The sequence below is a fragment of the Crinia signifera genome, chromosome 12, assembly GCF_055691185.1.
Source record: "Crinia signifera chromosome 12, ASM5569118v1, whole genome shotgun sequence".
NCBI lineage: Eukaryota > Metazoa > Chordata > Amphibia > Anura > Myobatrachidae > Crinia > Crinia signifera.
The window spans coordinates 55219443-55238978 of NC_139228.1; the positions used below are offsets into that span (position 1 = coordinate 55219443).

Sequence of the window (19536 nt, forward strand, 5' to 3'; positions counted from 1 at the left end):
TACGGCGCTGGGAAGCCGTTTCACCGGCACTTCTGCACCGCGGCCTACTCGTGAGTAGAAGGGCATACGGTCGTATTGTCGACCACACTTGGTCAACAGTCATTAGGTCGACACCGGTGTGTCGACGGGGGGAAGGTCGACAGGGTTCTAGGTCGACATGGGTGAGCCTCTAGCCATGCCCCCAGCCCCCTGGCTGCGGGAATAGACGCTGTGCGCATGCGCACAGCGTTTATTCCCCGCTGCTTAGCAGCTGACAGGGGGGACCGGACCAAATGACGCCTTGTCCCTGGCGCCGGAGACCCCCCTCTCCCCGCACAGTCCTTTCACCGCCACGGCTGCTGCCCTTCTCCTCCTCATCCCATGCTGCTGCTGTCACCAGTGACCCGCCGTCCGTCTCAGCCATGTGCGTCCTGCTGTGAATGGCCGGGCTGGGTCACGTGGGGCGGCGGCGGACAGCTGGGAGTGGCTGACCGCAGTCTGTGCAGCTGCCTGCTCTCCGGGCTTCCTCGCTCAGCCTGCTCTCCTCCTTTCACGCCGCAGCATGTGAGGCAAGAATGGTGAAGCCAATCAGCGTCCGGCAAGTCTTTTCGAAGTCATCAGCGCTTCCTGCAGCCGCGCTAGTAGGAGACGGACGGAGTCAAAGTAAGATGCCGCTACAGCGTCTACACCTGTCACCGGACCTCCGCTGGCTGTCCCCGGACCTCACAGCGCCCCCCACCTCCAGCGCCCGGTGCGCGTGACCCCCCAGCCCCCCCCCCCTAGTTACGGCCCTGACATGGTGTTGTCCATCTAAGAAGGATTTTGTCAGAGAGAGTGAACTAGAATAAGGCCCAGGGTGTGGAGGGCTGGAGACTGCAGTCACAGAGGGTGGGAAGCTGTAAGCTGAGTTATAATGAAAGTGAAAGTGCTGAGTCTCAGTATAAAGGAAACGCCCGATGTAGTTTTGTTCATTCTGTCTACTGTTACAGGACTGTTACTATGCTATAGAAGAATGACCCAGAGAGACACTCTGTCCCTGCCAGTCTGATAAAGGTAGGTGCTCCCCCTGCAGAATATCTCACCCACAGAGTGTTACTTCTCTCTGCAGAATATCTCTTCTTGCACTGCTAATATCCCAGGTCACTAATACCAAGCCACTTGCAGAACAGACTGAAGACATTGCATTCTGCCAGACCAAGCTATTAACCCTTTCAGGGATCTGCAGATTATTGCACTTATAGCAGCATTGTACTATGTGGGGGTAACACTGCCCCATGAATTGTGCGGTCATATACACCATGCAACACAGGAGACTGCATTCCCTCCCTTATTAGGGGCTCCGCTGGAGTCGTACAGGTCAGGAACCAAGTGTTTACTGGGGCTGCATCCAGTACAGAATAGTAAGGACGACTATCAGCATTTCTGGCATCGATTGTGGTGGTGCCATCGATGGTACAGTAGGTAACTCTTCTATATAGAACAAATAATGGTTTCACCATCAGTATATTGCACGCTTGCAGTAACACACCGTGGGCTGTGCAAGGTTGCATGGCTACCATCGATGGTGAGATACCTATCTTGGGCACAACCATCAATAGTTTAAACCCATTGCTCCTCCTTTCCTTGCAATATCACATGTATAGCACTGATATCTGTCGCTTTCGGTTTCCATAGCTGCAGGTATCATCGTCCTATCTCCACAGCAGGGATGGTGCTGCCCCTGGCTATGGCATTCCCTGGCTCCGGAGAGTGCAGGAGATATTGCATGAGTATCGAAATCCCGCACATGCCCAGGAGAGCCAGCCAGGCTGGCAGAGCCGGCCTTAGGCATAGGCAAACTAGGCAATTGCCTAGGGCATTTGGAATGCCTAGGGGCACCAGCAGCTTCTGCTGATTAAAATGATATGCAGCATGCCTATAATCTCTGTGTGAGTGAGGCTGTATCTGCATATGAAATAGTGTATTCATGGAAATCACTGTAACATATGCAGGTACAGCCACAGTCGCACACAGAATATATTCATGCCACATATCATTTTAATCATTGGAAGCTCCTTGTGTGTGCTGGTCATAACAATGCAAATAAGACGAATTTACAGCAAAAAAGGCACCCAACGTTAGAAGAACTGGCCAGGAGTTGCATGGCCTATTGATGCAAGATGTGTGAGGAAACATCCCCTTAAGTGACAGCAGCAGCTGCAGCTCTTCTCCTCTGCCCAGCACACACAGCTTTGTGCTGGGTTGCAGTGTGGCCATGGAGGTGCTTAAAATACTGTGAATAATGTGAGCAATAATGTACATAAGGTAAAGTGGTACTACTGTGTGATGTAACGTGAATAAGGGACACCATCGCATGATATGTGAATAAAGTTGCACTACTGTGTGGCATAATTTGAATTGGGGGTACTATTGTGTGGCCATGCCCCTTCCCAGCAAGAAAACACCCCTGTTTGGGCTGCGCACCAAATGTGGGCACTGTTTCTATTTAAAATATTGCGGGTAGGAGCACCAAAATGATGACTGCTTTGATGAGGGTTGATGGTGCTGGGAAAGGGGAGCAGGGTCAGAGGCGGAACTAGTGGCGGTGCTAGGGGGCACCAGCCAAAATCTTGCCTAGGGCGTCACTTAGGCTAGGGCCGGCTCTGCAGGCTGGTAGACACAGCAGGTGCTGCGGGGATCGCCAGATGGGGGAGTTTTCATGCACCCATCCTGTCCGTGTACCTCAATAGTGCCGCTATAATACATCTACCCCTGTAGCTGGTTGGTTGCTGCTTTATCTCCATTTACTTTATCTCTCTCCAAAGCTTAGTGCATAGTCCCCGTTATCTCTCTCCACTTTATCATTCTTTAAGGCTCAGTACATCTGGCCCTAAATGTCAACAAGTTCTCACAGTAATATCGATATGGACTATGACTTGTTGAAATGTCAACACCGTGCCCAGGGGCGAATTTAGGGGTCAGGCCGCCCCTAGGCACAAAATATTTGCCCCCCCCCCCCCTTTAATAAAAGGGATTCAAACAGTTAACTGTCTGCTCCGGACACATTCCTTTCCATGCAGCAGCGTGATGAGAGGAGGGAGGGCTTGGTAACCTGTGTGCACTGCAGGGAGAAAAGTTCCTTGTTGTAAGGAACATAAAACAATAGTAGGTGACTGTACAGCCTGTGTGGACGGACTCCGGAGCTCCCGGTGCAAGTGTGTGAGCAGACAGTAAATACTGCCTGTATGCACTGCTCGGAGGGAGGGGGGGATAAGACTAGCTTCAGGCTGCCCAGTGTGTAACATGTGCAGCAGCGCTGAGCGCACAGGCACAGTAGCCGGTAATTAAACGCCAGCTCTGTAAAAGTAACAGAGCTAGCTAGGAAGCCCGCTGAGCACCGCATCTCCCTCTTGGTGCCGGACTGAGGTGGCTGCCTGGCCAGCTGCCAATCAAAAATAAGAAGTGATGCTGCCCCTTCCCTACGCCGGAGGAGACTGATGTGAGGGAGGAGCATCCAGGAGGCAACGCTGCAGAGGTGCGCGAGCAGGCTGTGAGGGTTTAGCCGTTACCTTGGCTACTGCACACGCCAGCTGATCTAGCTAGGCTGATTGGCAGCAGGTGCCTGGCGGCTGCCGCCCATGACAGGTGCCGCCCCTAGGCCCATGCCTCACGGGCCTAGTGACAAATCCGGCCCTGACCGCGCCCTATTATACAGCACATTCCTGCATCCTGCAATCCATGGTGGTGTCTGTATAATGATGGCCGAAATGTTATGTTAAGTGAAATAGTTTTGGTCCATGCACTTTCATTGGTTTGTGACTTTAGAGCAGTGGTAGCCAACTCCAGTCCTCGAGAGCTACCAACAGTTCACATTTTCCAGACAACCTAGCTGCTGCACAGCTGCACTCATTAATCACTGACACATTTTAAAAGATACACAGATGGAGCTAATTAGCTCACTTGTGATTCTGTGAGGAGACCTGCAAAACATGCACTGTTGGTAGCTCACGAGGACTAGGTTGGCTACCCCAGCTTTAGAGACTCCAGGAAGGATCTTTGGTACTTGTGAGTTATCCGGACGCCCGATTTCAAAATCGGGTCGGATCGGGCACATCGCATCGCATCGCATGCGACCATCGGATGCGATGCGATGCGATGACCCGATTTTTCCATAGGAATCAATGTTAAAATGGACTGAGTCCATTTTAACATGGAATTCAATGGGAAAAAGGGGTCCTTTTCATACCCCTACTATCCAAGTGGGCATGGAGTTGGATATAAACCTGTGGCGAGCGTAGCGAGCCACCGAGCCCGAAGCGTGGCGAGGGGACACGGAATACCGTCCCCTCGCGGGGCTCGCTTCGCTCGCCACGCTTCGGGCTCGGTGGCTCGCTACGCTCGCCACAGGTTTATATCCAACTCCATGCCCACTTGGATAGTAGGGGTATGAAAAGGACCCCTTTTTCCATAGGAATCATTTTAACATTGATTCCTATGGAAAAATCGGGTCATCGCATCCGATGGTCGCATGCGATGCGATGCGATGCGATATCGCATCGCATCGTATCTGATTGTATGCCTTAACTTAAGGCATACAATCAAAAAATCGGGCGTCCAGATAACTCACAAGTACCGGATCTTTTAACCCCTTAGATAGTATACTATTTGCAACATAGTTACATAGCAAACAAAGGGGGTGGTAATAGGGTGGCCAATCCCAGCATCGGGATTGGCGGGATTCCGGGATATGGCCCCCAAAACACCGGGATTTCAATCCTGGGACTGGAGTTTCCAATCGGGATTAGTCTGCGCATGCGCGTCCTAATGCCGGGCAGCTTCTGAGCCGTCCCCGGCACTGCGACTCTGCGCAGCATGACTAGGTCAGAGGTCACGCTGCAAAGGCCGCACAGCCCACCTCCGTCCGCACTGGCTGCTCCATCCGCCTCCGTCCTGGACCCGCCCACCCGACCTGGCTGCTTCAGTCAGTCCACCACAGTCCTGGACCTGCCCTGGCTGCTTCATCCGCATCCGTCCTGGGCCCGCCTGGCTCCATCAGCCAGCCCGCTCAGCTCCCGGCCACCCATGCATGTAAGAATATGCGGGGCGGCCTGGATGTTTTTTTTTTTTAATTAGGGAAGCCAATCCTGGGAATCCCGGAATTGGGCATTTTTCAATCCCAAATTCCAGGATTGAAAAATTGGCCCGGGATTGGCATACCTAGGTGGGAAGAATGTGGTCAGGTGGCGCAAAACAATTATAAGTACATGTATAAAACGTGTATAAATCATAATATATTCCTTTTTAGTGAGGTTATGAATCCTGTGTTCCATAGGTTCCAAAACGCGGTCCTCAAGGCACCCCAACGGTACAGGTATTAAGTATATCCATGCTTGGCCACAGGTGACTTAATTAGTAACTCAGTCAGTCTGATTTAACCATCTGTGCTGAGCCATGGATATACCTAAAACCTGGACCGTTGGGGTGCCTTGGGGACCGCGTTTGGGAACCTCTGCTGTGGTCGAAGTTCTTTAGTCGGTGGGATGGATATCTGTGATAGGTATATCACTGCTGTTCCAGTGAAGCGATGATTTGCTCAATATATGTACAAAAACATAAATAACAATTGTGTAAAACTTTCAGTGTGGATAATTTCTTATTAGTGAATATGAATAAATCAATCAATGAAAATTTAATCGATGTTCTCAAGCAGTATACTTGCCTACTTCAGAAAACTAGTTTCAGGGAGATTATAGTTGGTAGTAGAATTTTACACAGCGCCCCATTGAGGGGGGGGGGGGGGTTCATGTCCCACCCAAAGGGCGTGTCTAGTTCCTTATATGGGTGTGTCTACTTCCATATATGGAGAGATTGTAAACGTGGCACATAGAAGCATGGGTGTGCACTGCTACATCTGAGAGGAATCTTTTGAAATTATTTATATCCAAATGTAGATGAGCCTCAAAGCAGTTGGTAAGAGCTACTATACTTGCTAAAGTGCTGGGAAATGGTGCTGTAAATGTATCTATCTCTCATTCCTTTTTTCCCCAACAATGTAAAGGCCCATACACATTAGAAGATTTTCATTTCAAAAGACTTTGCCAAAATCTCTGATAGATATATCTTTCCTGAAAGTAGTGCGTACCAATGAGCTATTTTCCCCAAGAGCAAGAGATTTTCAGGAGGCGAAAGACTAAGCTGAAAATCTTTCATATAAAAGGCTATTTACATAATGGGCGGGGTTTGAATTCTAAGGGTGGGAGCAGAGACCATTTTATTCAGTGCATTTCTGGTCTTGGTGCCAGATGAAAACTGATAGCTGGGCTGCATATATTCAGAGTCCAGAGATCAGGTACACGCCGCCCCACCCGGGGAAATCCTGCCCATGTGCACGGCCAGAGGCGGGCTGGGCTGGGGGGCAGAGTGCCATGTGCCATCCGGGCCACTCTGCTAACTAGTGTACAGGGCCAGCGGTTTTTACATCTGCGCCTGCTAACAGGCTGCAACGTCTGCAGCCTCAGGCTGGATACGGCCGCTTATGCGCAGCTGTCCACCATACAGGGAGGGCTACTTATCCCTGCTCCCCCACCCTATATGAAAGAACTACCCCCATCAAACCACAGATTGGATCTCTCTTATGGATCCGATCTGCAGTGGTGCGCACTGCGCGCCGCTGAGTGACAGCTGAGCCGGCGCCGAGCTCAGCTGTCCAATAGTGTGATAGCAGCAGCCTGCGGCTCCTATGACTGGCTGGGCACGCAGGCTGCGCAGGGAAGCAAAGCAAGAGGTGGGATTTTTTTGTCCGACTCCAGCCTGGTCCTGTCAGCATGCTGCTGCTAGCAGTGGCGGAACTACCGAGGGTGCAGGGGGTGCAGCTGCTATGGGGCCCGGCGGCTGGGGGGGCCCCATGGACAGCAAGCACTCCCCTGCACCCACTTACTATTTTGGGCGCCGCCTGCGGCCGCATGCATTACCGGGTGATTGAGGAGCCGGGCGGGGTATCGCACTATGCCGGGCAGGTGGGGGGATAAATTGCTGGCTTAATTGAGGAGCCTAGAGGAAGGGTCGCGCTTTGCTGCCGTGCAGGATGCGGTCACGTTGTGCCGCCTTGCAGGACGGGGTCGCGCTGTGCCAGGAGGGGGGGAGAAGAACAGCGCACAGAGCCATTTTATTCTTTTTTAATGGAGCCGCTGCCACCTGTGTGATGCGCGCCGCTGAGCTGCTCACAGGAGGTAAAGACAAAGTATACGTAAGGAGCCGAGCAGGAGAGAGACTGTCTGTCTGTCTGCTGCTGCAGTGCCAAGCTCTGGCACTATGACGGCAGTAGGACTGACAGCGCGGGTCGGCCGGGGGAGAAATCCTGACAGTGAAGATGGTGGTGGCTGTGTCCAGAGAGGCACAGCCGCTCACCGCGGCCACTACCTCCCCGAGCCTCTCGCCGGCTGCCGTCCTTACTCTCCCCGCTGCCTACACCCGCTGCGGTCCCCGGCAAATAGTGTTACCACCACTCCCACTCCTTATGCTCACTCTGCTCCCCACTAGTGACAAACTTCTAGAGACACTGAACGCAGCGGCATCTTTTATCTGCCGCTGTCTGTGAACTATCACAGCTCACAGATCGGCAGTCACTCCTAATTGGCTGCCGGTCTGTGAGCTGTGGTTTACTTCAGGATAGCGGCAAATTCAAAATTCCGCAGCGCTGCCACAATTCTGTCGTGCTTAGGTATTTGGGCCTGAGACACCAGTCCCATTTGTCCACCTGACAGTGGCCCTGCAGCAGCTTGCACACCTGCCCCCCCCCCCCCCCCCCACACACACACACTCCTGCTATTGTCACATTATTAAATGGGCCCCCATGCTCCTACATGTACTGCCCACCAGTAAGGTGATGGTGTACAGGCCTCTCGTACTCCCGCACATGTGACGCAGAGAGGAGCCGCGGTGCCTGAGGAGCAGCGTGGGACAGAAGATGAAAGAACATTGGTAAGTTTGTAACTTGCATAATATAATCGGCTTTGCAGTGTGTCGCATAATGTGTAATGTGCTTTGCGGTGTGTCACATAATGTGTAATGGGCTTTGCGGTGTGTCACATAATGTGTAATGGGCTTTGCGGTGTGTCACATAATGTGTAATGGGCTTTGCGGTGTGTCGCATCATGTGTAATGGGCTGTGTGGTGTGTCGCATAATGTGTAATGGGCTTTGCGGTGTGTCGCATAATGTGTAATGGGCATTGCGGTGTGTCGTATAATGTGTAATGGGCATTGCGGTGTGTCGTATAATGTGTAATGGGCATTGCGGTGTGTCGCATAATGTGTAATGGGCTGTGCGGTGTGTCGCATCATGTGTAATGGGCTGTGTGGTGTGTCGCATAATGTGTAATGGAATGTGCGGTGTGTCACATAATGTGTAATGGGCTGTGCGGTGTGTCACATAATGTGTAATGGGCTGTGCGGTGTGTCACATAATGTGTAATGGGCTGTGCGGTGTGTCACATAATGTGTAATGGGCTGTGCGGTGTGTTACATAATGTGTAATGGGCTTTGTGGTGTGTTACATAATGTGTAATGGGCTTTGTGGTGTGTTGCATCATGTGTAATGGGTTGTGTGGTGTGTCGCATAATGTGTAATGGGCTGTGCGGTGTGTCGCATAATGTGTAATGGGCTGTGCGGTGTGTCACAATGTGTAATGGGCTGTGCGGCATAGGCGTGCGCACATTGAGTGTTAAGGGTGCACAGGCACCCCCTAATGCGGTGCCCCAACCCCACACTTATTACTGCTAGTAATGCCAGCAATACCGTTTACCAAAGACTTTTGCTTTTTAGACCTGTATTCCATTAAAATAAGCGCCCATCAATCTATTATGTGTGTTTTGCATTATTAATTGTATCACACCATTGTCTTATCACTACATATCTGTGTCATCCAGATATGCTTTTCACTTTATTTGCATGTACTGCTACACAGAGTAATTAGAAGATTAAAACTGAAATAGGCAGGATATAATGGTGTGGCTGAGAGACGTTTTATATTGTAGTGAGTGCACGCCTGATTGGCGGTGTTAGACAGACCCAATGGCGGTGTTAGACATGCCCAATAGGTGGTGCTAGGCACACCGCTTTGAGAGTGCACCCCCTAATAAAATGTGCTTCGCACGCCTATGCTGTGCGGTGTGTCATATAATGTGTAATGGGCTGTGCGGTGTGTCACATAAGGCCACACACACCTTTTTTTATAATGTGTGCATTCTTTATTTTTAAAATATCTATTGGAGGGGCACATTTTCTACTGTTCCCACTAATGGTGGCCACAAACGGTGTGCACTGGTAGAGACCCGAGTTAGGGGGGCCCCATTATAAATTTTGCTATGGGGCCCACAAAGTTCTAGTTACGCCTCTGGCTGCTAGCCTGTAGCCTCGAGTCCTGCTTGGAGGGGAAGAAATGAGGATCTCAGTACTTTCGTGTGCAGTACAGTACTAAATCCTTGCTGCCACCCCCAAGTAAGGCATCCTGCTTCTGATTACATTGGAAGTTTAGCCTCTGTGTGATTATATATATCTATATATATATATATATATATATATATATATATATATAGATATATATATTCATGTGAATATAATATTTATGTGTGTGTGAATGGGGTGCATACAAATCACCGGCATTCAGCTGCCAGAAGTCAAAATACCTGCACTGGCAGGCACCCTCCCTCCCAACTGCCTAATCTTAACTCCCCCCCCATATATATCTGTGTATGTGTGTGTGTGTGTGTGTGTGTGTGTGTGTGTGTATATACACACACACACACACACACACACATACAGATGTAGCGAAGATCATTGTTGCTGTGCCAATCGCCATGTGTGAGTTCCGTGGCAACTGGCGCAAGCATGTCTCCATGCGCATCTAATCTAATTAACTCTCACGGCTCATAGAAATGCAGTGAGTGGTGATATCACAGAGTGGCTGGAGCAGTGATAACGTAGCTACATATTTTTATATATATATATACAGTATACATATAGATATATACAGTATATATATATAGATGTAGCTACGTTATCACTGCCATGATCCAGCAACTCTGTGATATCACCACTCACTGCATTTCTATGCCGGGCACACATCCCTGCATATATATATATATATATATATATATATATCAGGGTTGCCGACTTTAAGATTCTCCTCTCCGGGAGAAGCCCGGAGAGGAGAGTTTCAGCAGCCGCTCAGGGGGCGGGGCTTACGAATGACATCATAAGCCCCGCCCCCATGTTGTTAAAGCAGCGAATTAAGTGATCTCCGTGGAGGGGGCGGGGCTAAAATTACGCGAATTTGCCGTTTTAGCTCCGCCCCCTCCTCTGAGACCCGAGGATTGCGGCATTTTAATGCCGCAATCCAGGGGTCAGCGGGGGTCCCCCCTGAATCCGGGAGGGTTGCCCACCCTTCCGGGGGCCGGGAGGGGGTACCCGATTTTCGGGAGACTCCCGGAAATTCCGGGAGGGTCGGCAACCCTGATATATATATATATGCAGGGATGTGTGCCCGGCACTCAGGACTGGGGTGAATGCTACCTTGACTGGCTCCGGTGCCCTCACAGTGGAGGTGTGGCGACCTCCTTGTATATCGATAGGAAAGAAGCGGCACTCAGAGGCTTGTAAAAGGTAAAACAGGTGGGATTAACTTTAATCCATGTGCAGAAAAAGGTGAAGTTTCGATGCGCGGCGGCCCTGTCTTCAGACAAAGTAATGCACAGTATATATATATATATATATATATATATATATATATATATATATATATATATATATATTTGTGTGTGTAAGTGTGAATATTTATATTTAATTCAATTTTCTAGGGCCCCCTTATGTTTAGTACCCCGGGCTCCCCAGAGCCTTAATCTAGCTCTGGATACGGCCGTTTATGCGCAGCTGTATCACAGACTGCTGATAACGGTGGACGTTCAGGGCTAAAGCTCTAGGTCCACAGTAATTACCAGTCTGTGATAAGGCCGCTCTGCCGACCATAGGCGGACGGAGACTGCTTGTGTGCGGCTATGCTCAGCTCTGTGTGTCAGAGCTGTACTGACAGTTTGCACATTTAGGTGACTCAGAATATATTCATGACACGCACTAAAGCTAGTGGCCGCGTCACACAGGACCCGCTTAAATTGCTTATTACCTGATGGATTGATTTAGGATTTAAAAATGGGCTGCTTTTTGTGATTATCATGCCCAGATGTCCTCATTTCTAATCTGTTTGACACCGCCGTGTCCCATAAGTGATAGTGACACCGCCGTGTCCCGTAAGTGATAGTGACACCGCCGTGTGTTGTAAGTGATAGTGACACCGCCGTGTGCCACTTATTAATTACCTATATGTGGTAATTCATGATGTTATTTGTGTGACACCGTCATGTGTATTTTATTGTTATCAGAGACCTAATTATGCACCCTGGCTCCATGGGATTTGCCCTTTGGTTCCTTATTATCCTCACTGCTACGGTCTCTGGTGCTTAATTTCTGCATATTGATTTTACTGCACCTAGCACACCTAAATTGCTGATGTGCTTCCATAAACTCCCCATCAGGTATCCCCAGGTCCACACCTTTCCATCTCACCATAAACTTAACCTAAACCTTAACACTAACTTATCTAATAAAAAAGACACAGACACAAGTGCTGGCGTTTCAAAATGGATGTCAATTTATTTTGACAATTAAAGTAACTATATATATATAATGGTGGCGGCACCAAAGAACGGTCATTATAGGAAAGTGGGGTTAAAGATGTTACCATACACACCATCGCTGGTGATCGCTCTCCCCGGTCATCCACTCGTGCTAGTGGTGACCACCTCCCGGGCGGAAGCATGGCCGATGACCATCGATGTCAGGGGAGAGCGACACCCCACTATCTACACACACACATCAAGATCTTACAAGGATGACCGTTCTTTACCGCCGCCGAAGAGAAAAGAAATAGGGAAGGGTGGGCGGGGCTTTTTCAGACAGAGGAAGAACTTCCTGTGAGTATGTTCCTTTTCTTCCCTGTCTATACTCCTCCCACAGCTCTGATAGGCCTTGTGCCCATCCTATTAACATATCAGCTGACCTTCCAGCGTAACCTGGGGAACCATCAGGGGTTTATGCTCACTCAGTGCTTAATCAGCATTCGTGGTTCTTAAACTCCCCATCAGGTATCCCCAGGTCCACACCTTTCCATCTCACCATAAACTTAACCTAAACCTTAACACTAACTTATCTAATAAAAAAGACACAGACACAAGTGCTGGCGTTTCAAAATGAATGTCAATTTATTTTGACAATTAAAGTAACTATATATATAATGGTGGCGGCACCAAAGAACGGTCATTATAGGAAAGTGGGGTTAAAGATGTTACCATACACACCACCGCTGGTGATCGCTCTCCCCGGTCATCCACTCGTGCTAGTGGTGACCACCCCCCGGGCGGAAGCATGGCCGATGACCATCGATGTCAGGGGAGAGCGACACCCCACTATCTACACACACACATCAAGATCTTACAAGGATGACCGTTCTTTACCGCCAAAGCTAGGCCCTAAGCCGCAGCACCGCCACCAAGTAGGAAAAACGCTCAGCACTGTGTATCTAACCAACTAAAGACATCGCCCAAAAACAGAGCCACGCCCTCCGGGCTCAGATGAACGCCATCGCTCCTATACAGCGCACTCCGCTGAAAGCTGATGGCGTCATGGCGAATAACACCCCCGCCATTGGTCAGCAGAAACTTCTCAACTGCAGCGTTCACCGTCTTCCGTGAACGCTCTAGGCGGGGGCAGGACATCGCATTCCTCCACACTATCCTCGATATAATAGAGGACCACACCAACTTACATGCAGGCAAATACAAAGAAATAAAATAGAGGTCCCGCACAATCACTGAGCGTAGCTCGAGAGCGGTCACCCGCCCTAAATCATTGCCATCCAGGTGGAAAATAATGACCCTCGGGACCCCAAAATCTCTCAGGGCTCGAATCAGCCCGGCCTGTAGCCCTTTCCACAGCATACCTCTCTCACCCAGCCACCTAACCTCCCCAGCTCGACCAAACACGCGTACATCAGATGCTATGTTTGCCCTGGAAGCCCAATAGACAAAGGAATGTCCAATCATCCAAATGGACTTAACGTCCTGTCGACCTGAAATATTATAAAGAGGTTAGAAGGCTGTCGACAAGCTTGCATACCATGCATTCACCACACTTGTTAGAGAGAGGAATGAGAAAAACCGTGGCCGACCAGCTCTTGAGGCACAAAACACACCGTCTGGAGTAAACTAACAAGTACGCCATGCCAGATTGTAATTATAGCCGAATTGTGCCCCCAGACGGATGTGAAAACACACCTCAAGGCCCCCACTGGAAGTTGGCGAGCGCTTATGCGTCCAGTTGACCATGGTGGAAAGTGACAGATAAAGCTGGCCGAATGTACCTCCGGAATGCTGCCGAGCGCCATCGGCCCAGAGATTGAATCTCTGCGTCGGAGCGTCCCTCCGCAGCCGCCGAGGTAGCAGCCCCAATCCTAAAGGAATGAGACCCAAATTCCTTAGGATCGAGACCCGTGGCCTCCAGCGCCCGTCCCAAGACGTGACAAAATTGGTATTTGGTGAGCGGTGACCCATCCTCGTGCATCAACCATGCGCCTGGAAGGTCCGGGCGCACCTGGGCGAAGGCCGAGACCAACGTCACAGGGCACGCCTTTTCCACCGTGCACGGGAGCAAGGACAGCCACCGCCCCCTCCCAGCCTGGTCCGTCTTAGATCGTCGCAGGTGACATAGCACCGAGTCAGCTTGGACCACCAGGTCGTCCACAGCCAAAGGCGAGGGCGCTCGTTTTGACGGGGCCACCAGCTCCCCAATCCTGAAGGCCCCGTGGTATGCCATCACGTATGCCGTGCGGAACAAGAGTACCTCATAGTAAGGCCAGCATATGTCCCCCAGAGCGTCCAGCAGTGCTGGAAGTAACGACATATCAATGGGACGCCTACAGTCTGGGGAGGCAGGTGTAGCCCGCCGCCAACCACGCAGCGCCCTAGACACCAGAAAAGACCGGGACGGGTCCGCCCTACCCTGCAATGCGGAGAAAAACGACACCCCTGCCAAAACCCTGCGCACGGAGGCGACAGAGCGACCATTGGAGAACGCACTCCATACAAAAGCCACCATGGCCGCTTCAGGTGTCTTACCTGCTTGAGGAGCAGACAGTCTGAACTGCTCCCACTCCTGCTATCCTGCCTGATAGCAGTGGAGCGTCCGTGGTGCTATAGCCCGCATGGCTAGCCCCTCCATTCCGGCCTGATCATCTGCCAAATATAAGAGGGACAGCGTTCACCAACAATAGATGCATCAGGCGCCAGGGCCCGAAACTTCTCCCAGTCGGCCCTGGACAGCACGTCTGCCACGGAGTTCTCTACTCCGGGAACATGTTGAGCCACAAACTGTATGTTGAACAGCAGGCATCGCAGCACCAATCGCGCAAGCAGGCGAACTACAGGCATGGACGCTGAACCCTGCCTATTAATAGAGTGCACTACTCCCAAATTATCGCACCAAAATATGATGCTGGAGTCGCGAAGCCTGTCTGCCCATAGCTCCAGCGCCACTATAATGGGGAACAGCTCCAAGAGCAGTAAGTTTTTTGTAAGACCTTCCGCTACCCATTCCACAGGCCATGGCGCAGCGCACCATGAGCCGTGCAGGAAGGCTCCGAAACACACCCCGCACGCTGCGTCAGTATACAATTGTAACTGCGCATTGGTGCACGGGCTCGCAGGCCAAATCAAGACCCCGTTGAACTGCTCCAGGAAGGAGAGCCAAGTACGCAAAGCCCTCTTTATCTCTGCAGAGAGACGTACATAATGGAGGGGGTGCCTAACGCCCGCCATGGATCTCTCCAACTTTCTACAAAAAACTCTACCCATGGGTATGACCCTGCAAGCAAAATGCAGAAGTCCCAGTAGTGACTGAAGTTGTCGCAACTGTAGCTTGCCCGTGGCCAATGCCAGGCTGATGGCTCCGCGTAGCCGAGACAGCTTGTCCTGGGGGAGGCGGCAACAGGCCGCAACCGTGTCTATTTCTATCCCCAAAAAGGACAGGCACTGCACAGGGCCCTCCGTCTTGTCCTCCGCAATGGGGACCCCGAACTCCCTGAAAAGATCCTGCAGGTATGTCAGCAGAAGCTTGCAACGCTGGGAATCGGCGGGGCCCACACACAAGAAGTCATCCAAGTAGTGGGCCACCCCGGTCTCGCCTGAACCCGCCTCTACGCACCAATGCAAGAAACTGCTAAATCTCTCGAAATAGGCGCAAGAAATCGAGCAGCCCATCGGCAAGCACCTGTCCACGTAAAAACCCGTGGGAAGGCGAAAGCCCATGAACCGGAACGATTCCGGATGGAGGGGGAGAAGGCGGAAGGCGGACTCAATATCCACCTTGGCCAGCAAAGCCCCGTGACCGTGGCTGCGCACTATGTTGAGGGCCTGTTCAAACGACTGGTATCGCACGCGACACAAGTGTTCAGGGATGGCGTCATTAACAGAACTGCCCGGGGGGTGGGACAAGTGTTGGATAAGCCTAAACTTGCCGCTAGTCTTCTTGGGGACCACCCCCACCGGGGAGAGAACCAAGTTCTCTATAGGGGGGAATGGGAAAGGTCCCACCATCCTTCCCAAGCTCACCTCTTTGTCCACCTTCTCCAACACTATCCCGGGCATCTGCACTGCGGATTTTAAATTACGGGGGGCATGTGCTACTACCTCCCCCTGTATTGGCAGGCGGAAGCCCAGGAGGAATCCTTGCTCCAAAAATTTTGCCTCCTACCTACACGGGTACCGTCCCAGCCAGCCGGCCAGGCGGTCAACCCGTACAGGAGAAGGGGCCTTACTGAGGTGCACCCCCGGCTGTTGAAGCCTGGGAGGTGCCTCCCTGCTTTCCCTTCCTGCAATCTCTAAATGGGTGATTACCCCAGCATTTAGAGCATGCGTGCTTGAACTTACAGGACGCTCCCAGGGCGCAACCCGTTAAATGCAAAGCAACGCCCGGCGGAGGCTCCCCCCGCCCTACCGCGAAAGGGTTGTTGTTGCTTGCGAGGGGCGGGGCTGGGGGCTGTTGTAGCCGTAGGAGCAACCGCAGGAGCGGCCGCCGGCTTTGGCCCCATCCAAATTTCTACATCTTTGCATCCCAATGCCATAATGTCCAGCCCTGACTGCTTGCGACGGAAGCTCTCATCATATGAGCGCCATGAGGAGTCGGCTTCTGACAGGAACATCTGATGAATCATGTGCATGTAACGCACCATGTTCATGTGTTCCTGCGGTCTTGTTTCCAAGTAACAAGCCGCGAACATAAACATGCCCGCCTGCCACCGGTGATAGGTGCAGTAAGCCTCCTCCCCTATACCCCCTCGCTTCTTAGCCGCCCTATACTCTTTTTCAGCCTGCGCCGTCATGGTGAAAAAGCTGACGTATTTACCGTCCTTAATGCGTTCCTGGACGCTACGCCTAAGCCCCCTGAGCACTGCTGTGTTCTCGCACTGAACAACCTTCCCCCTAGGGAACAACGGGGACCCCGAGCTGCCACTGGAACTAGAGTGCCTACGGCGCCTGTGCCTGTGCCGCCTGCGGGATTTGTGGCCCCCATCCTCCTCCGACGACCCCCGAGCCGGATCCGCCGGAGGAAGAGGAGGTATGCGCAGCCCTATGCTTGCGCCGTTTGCGCCTGGACGCTGACCCACCTGAAGTACCCTCCACTGGTACGAGGCTCATCTGTGAGGGATCCTGAACCACACCCACTGGGGGAGTTCCAGAAGCAACGATATCCCTCGCGCTGAGGGGGGCCGTAGGTCTTGCCGTTGCCGAAGGGGAGGCCCTAACTGCCAGGGCCGGGGCAGGGATCACTGAGGAAGCCGCAGGGGCCTGACTGTGGTCCGGGGCAACAACCCCGGAAGCAGGGGACTGTCTCATGAAGTTGGAGAGTAGTGACAGGAACTGCTGTACCCCCCCATCTGCCTCAGACAATGTGGGGGTCGCGCTGGGAACCGGGGCAGCAGGCGCAGAGGCCTGAGCACTGCGCAGGGGAATCAATCTGGCCCTTCTAAGGAGCTGCCTCCTCGCCTTGTTACCCCAGGTGTCTCCATGGGGGCTGGTGGCACTATCTGTGCCCTAGGTGGCCCCTGACTCGCACCTCTGGCCCTCCCACGGCCCCTACCCGACCTGCTGGGTGTGGGGGGGGTTACCCCCGAAGGGAGACCCCTCTGTGGCACTCTAGAGGCCAGGATGGGGATGGATGAGGGGCGAGTATTCCCCTGGCGCCTACCTGCGCCTTGAGCCTGCGGGGGGGTGACTAGTGGGGCCTGTATCTGAGCGCCTCTGGCGCTGGATCGGGCAGAAGGCCGCGATCCAGGCCTTGTGGTGTTGCCAGGCGTGCGGGGGCCTAGCCCTCTCGCGCGAGTATTTGCTGCACGGGCGCTACCCCTGCCCGACCCCCCCTGGCCGCCGCGACCTCCGCCGCGCGTGCCGCGGCCTGTGCCTCTACTACGCGAGGACCATCGCGCTATGACGCGCGGGCGGCACAGGAGCCGCAGGACCCGCCGCGATCCCCTCCGGTCCCCACTGGAACCACCAGGGACCGCGCCGCTAGGCCCCGCAGCCTCCCAATCCGCCTCCCCAGCATCAGCAAGGCGGGCGGGCGGGTCGTCCTACGCGGCCGGTAGGCCATGGCTCCAATCAGTCAGAGAGGGACAGTTGAGAAGAGAGGGACAGATCTATGAAGAGGAGACAAAAGAGCAAGAGGAGAATGTAAAGATGAGAAAACGCTTGTACAGAAAAACAGAATTTGATTGCTGCAAAGCAGCGCTTGCCTGATCCAGCTGCAGCTTTTTCAGACAGAGGAAGAACTTCCTGTGAGTATGTTCCTTTTCTTCCCTGTCTATACTCCTCCCACAGCTCTGATAGGCCTTGTGCCCATCCTATTAACATATCAGCTGACCTTCCAGCGTAACCTGGGGAACCATCAGGGGTTTATGCTCACTCAGTGCTTAATCAGCATTCGTGGTTCTTTATCAGTTGTACACTGGGCTTTGGTCTATATAATATTCCAATATTGGAATATGATAAATTAAAGCCAGCCAATAAGACCCTGGTAAAATGTTGGGGGTGTGGCCTAATCGCAGGAGGCATGGTCACCTGATTAGGCCATGCCCCCAAAATGATTAGGAGGGGGGTGTGTGAAAAAACTCTAAAGTCGAGGGGGGAGTGTTATTGTCCCCTACCCTCAGCAGCAGCAGGAGCAGCAACAGCACATCTACAGCATGGCTCAGCATGAGCTCTCAAGCTGTCAGTGAGACACTCATTCTGGGCAGGGCCGGATTATAATGGAGGCACAAGGGGTCAGTGCCCCTGGGCCCCCCTCTAGCTAGGGGCCCCCTGTGTTGGCATGTATTTTAAAAAAAAAAAGGTTTTGTGCATGGGAGTGAGGGTAGTGCTGCAGCTTCACCTATCTGCCAATGTGACAATGATTAATGGTGCTGAGCATCAGGAGCCAAGGCACACTGATTGCACAAGTGTGCTGTGCATTACTGGGAGTTGACTAAGTCCCATGACACTTTGCACCAGAGGGCAGAGAGGTTTGTGCTGAACTGTGATTGGTGGAGCTCATTACATGCTTCTTAGGCCCATGGAGAACAGCAGCAGCAGCAGCAGCTTAGTCATGGGAGGGTTTTTAATCAGAGGCAGCACTAGGACTGTGAGGTCTCCTACAGAGTAAGGTGCAGAGGGACAAACACAGGCTTTTCATGTGGTAAGTATGTATGTGTATGTGTGTGTGTTTTATATATATATATATATATATATATATATATATATATATATATATATACACACACAGACGTGTCCACATACATCTTGGTTTTATTGTGCCATGTATGGCACAATTTGACACACTTTGGACTCTGCAAAAGTCACACTTTGGGATTTTTCTAAAAATTTCCACCTCTAATCTATTACTTTATACAAATTCTACTGCTGCAAACAATTTTCAGAATCCATCCACTTGTATATATATCCCCTGCAGTTACCCATTGACCAAGTTTATTCTGCCTTTACTCTGTGTTTTGACTGTGTAATACTCTCCCATGCAGTTTGCGGCCAGTAATGACTAGTGCAAGGGGGCCCCCCTATCTAAAGTACCCCGGGCCCCCCCAAGGCTTAATCTGGCACTAATTCTGGGCCAGATGTACTAAGCTTCAAACGTGATCAAATGGAGACTGATAAACAGCCAGCCAATCAGCTCCTACATGCCATGTTACAGGCTGTGTTTGAAAAATGTCAAACAGGAGCTGATTGGCTGGCTGTTTATCACTCTCCATCTTATCACTTTCAAAACTTAGTGCATCTGGCCCTCTGCTGTAGAGGTGTGTGCTGCTGCTGCTCGGGAGGGACGGAGGGGGAAGGGGGCGGAGGAGGGTCGGACCAGGTACCCGCTCCCCCCCCCCCCTCTCGGCAGCCCTGATTATGGGCCAGTGCTCTGACCTTGCCCCCCAGGC

General features: G+C 51.9%; 1 protein-coding gene across 1 annotated transcript in view; it reads left to right on the forward strand.

Annotated features, from left to right (window-relative positions):
• The first annotated feature begins 936 nt into the window (after nucleotides 1-936).
• Nucleotides 937-19536, forward strand: part of LOC146049699 (interferon-induced very large GTPase 1-like) — a 38871-nt gene continuing 20271 nt past the window's right edge. Inside the window, exon 1 of the mRNA XM_083166280.1 lies at nucleotides 937-1032. The gene's annotated coding sequence lies outside the window, so the exon portion shown is untranslated. The remainder of the gene's footprint in view (nucleotides 1033-19536) is intronic.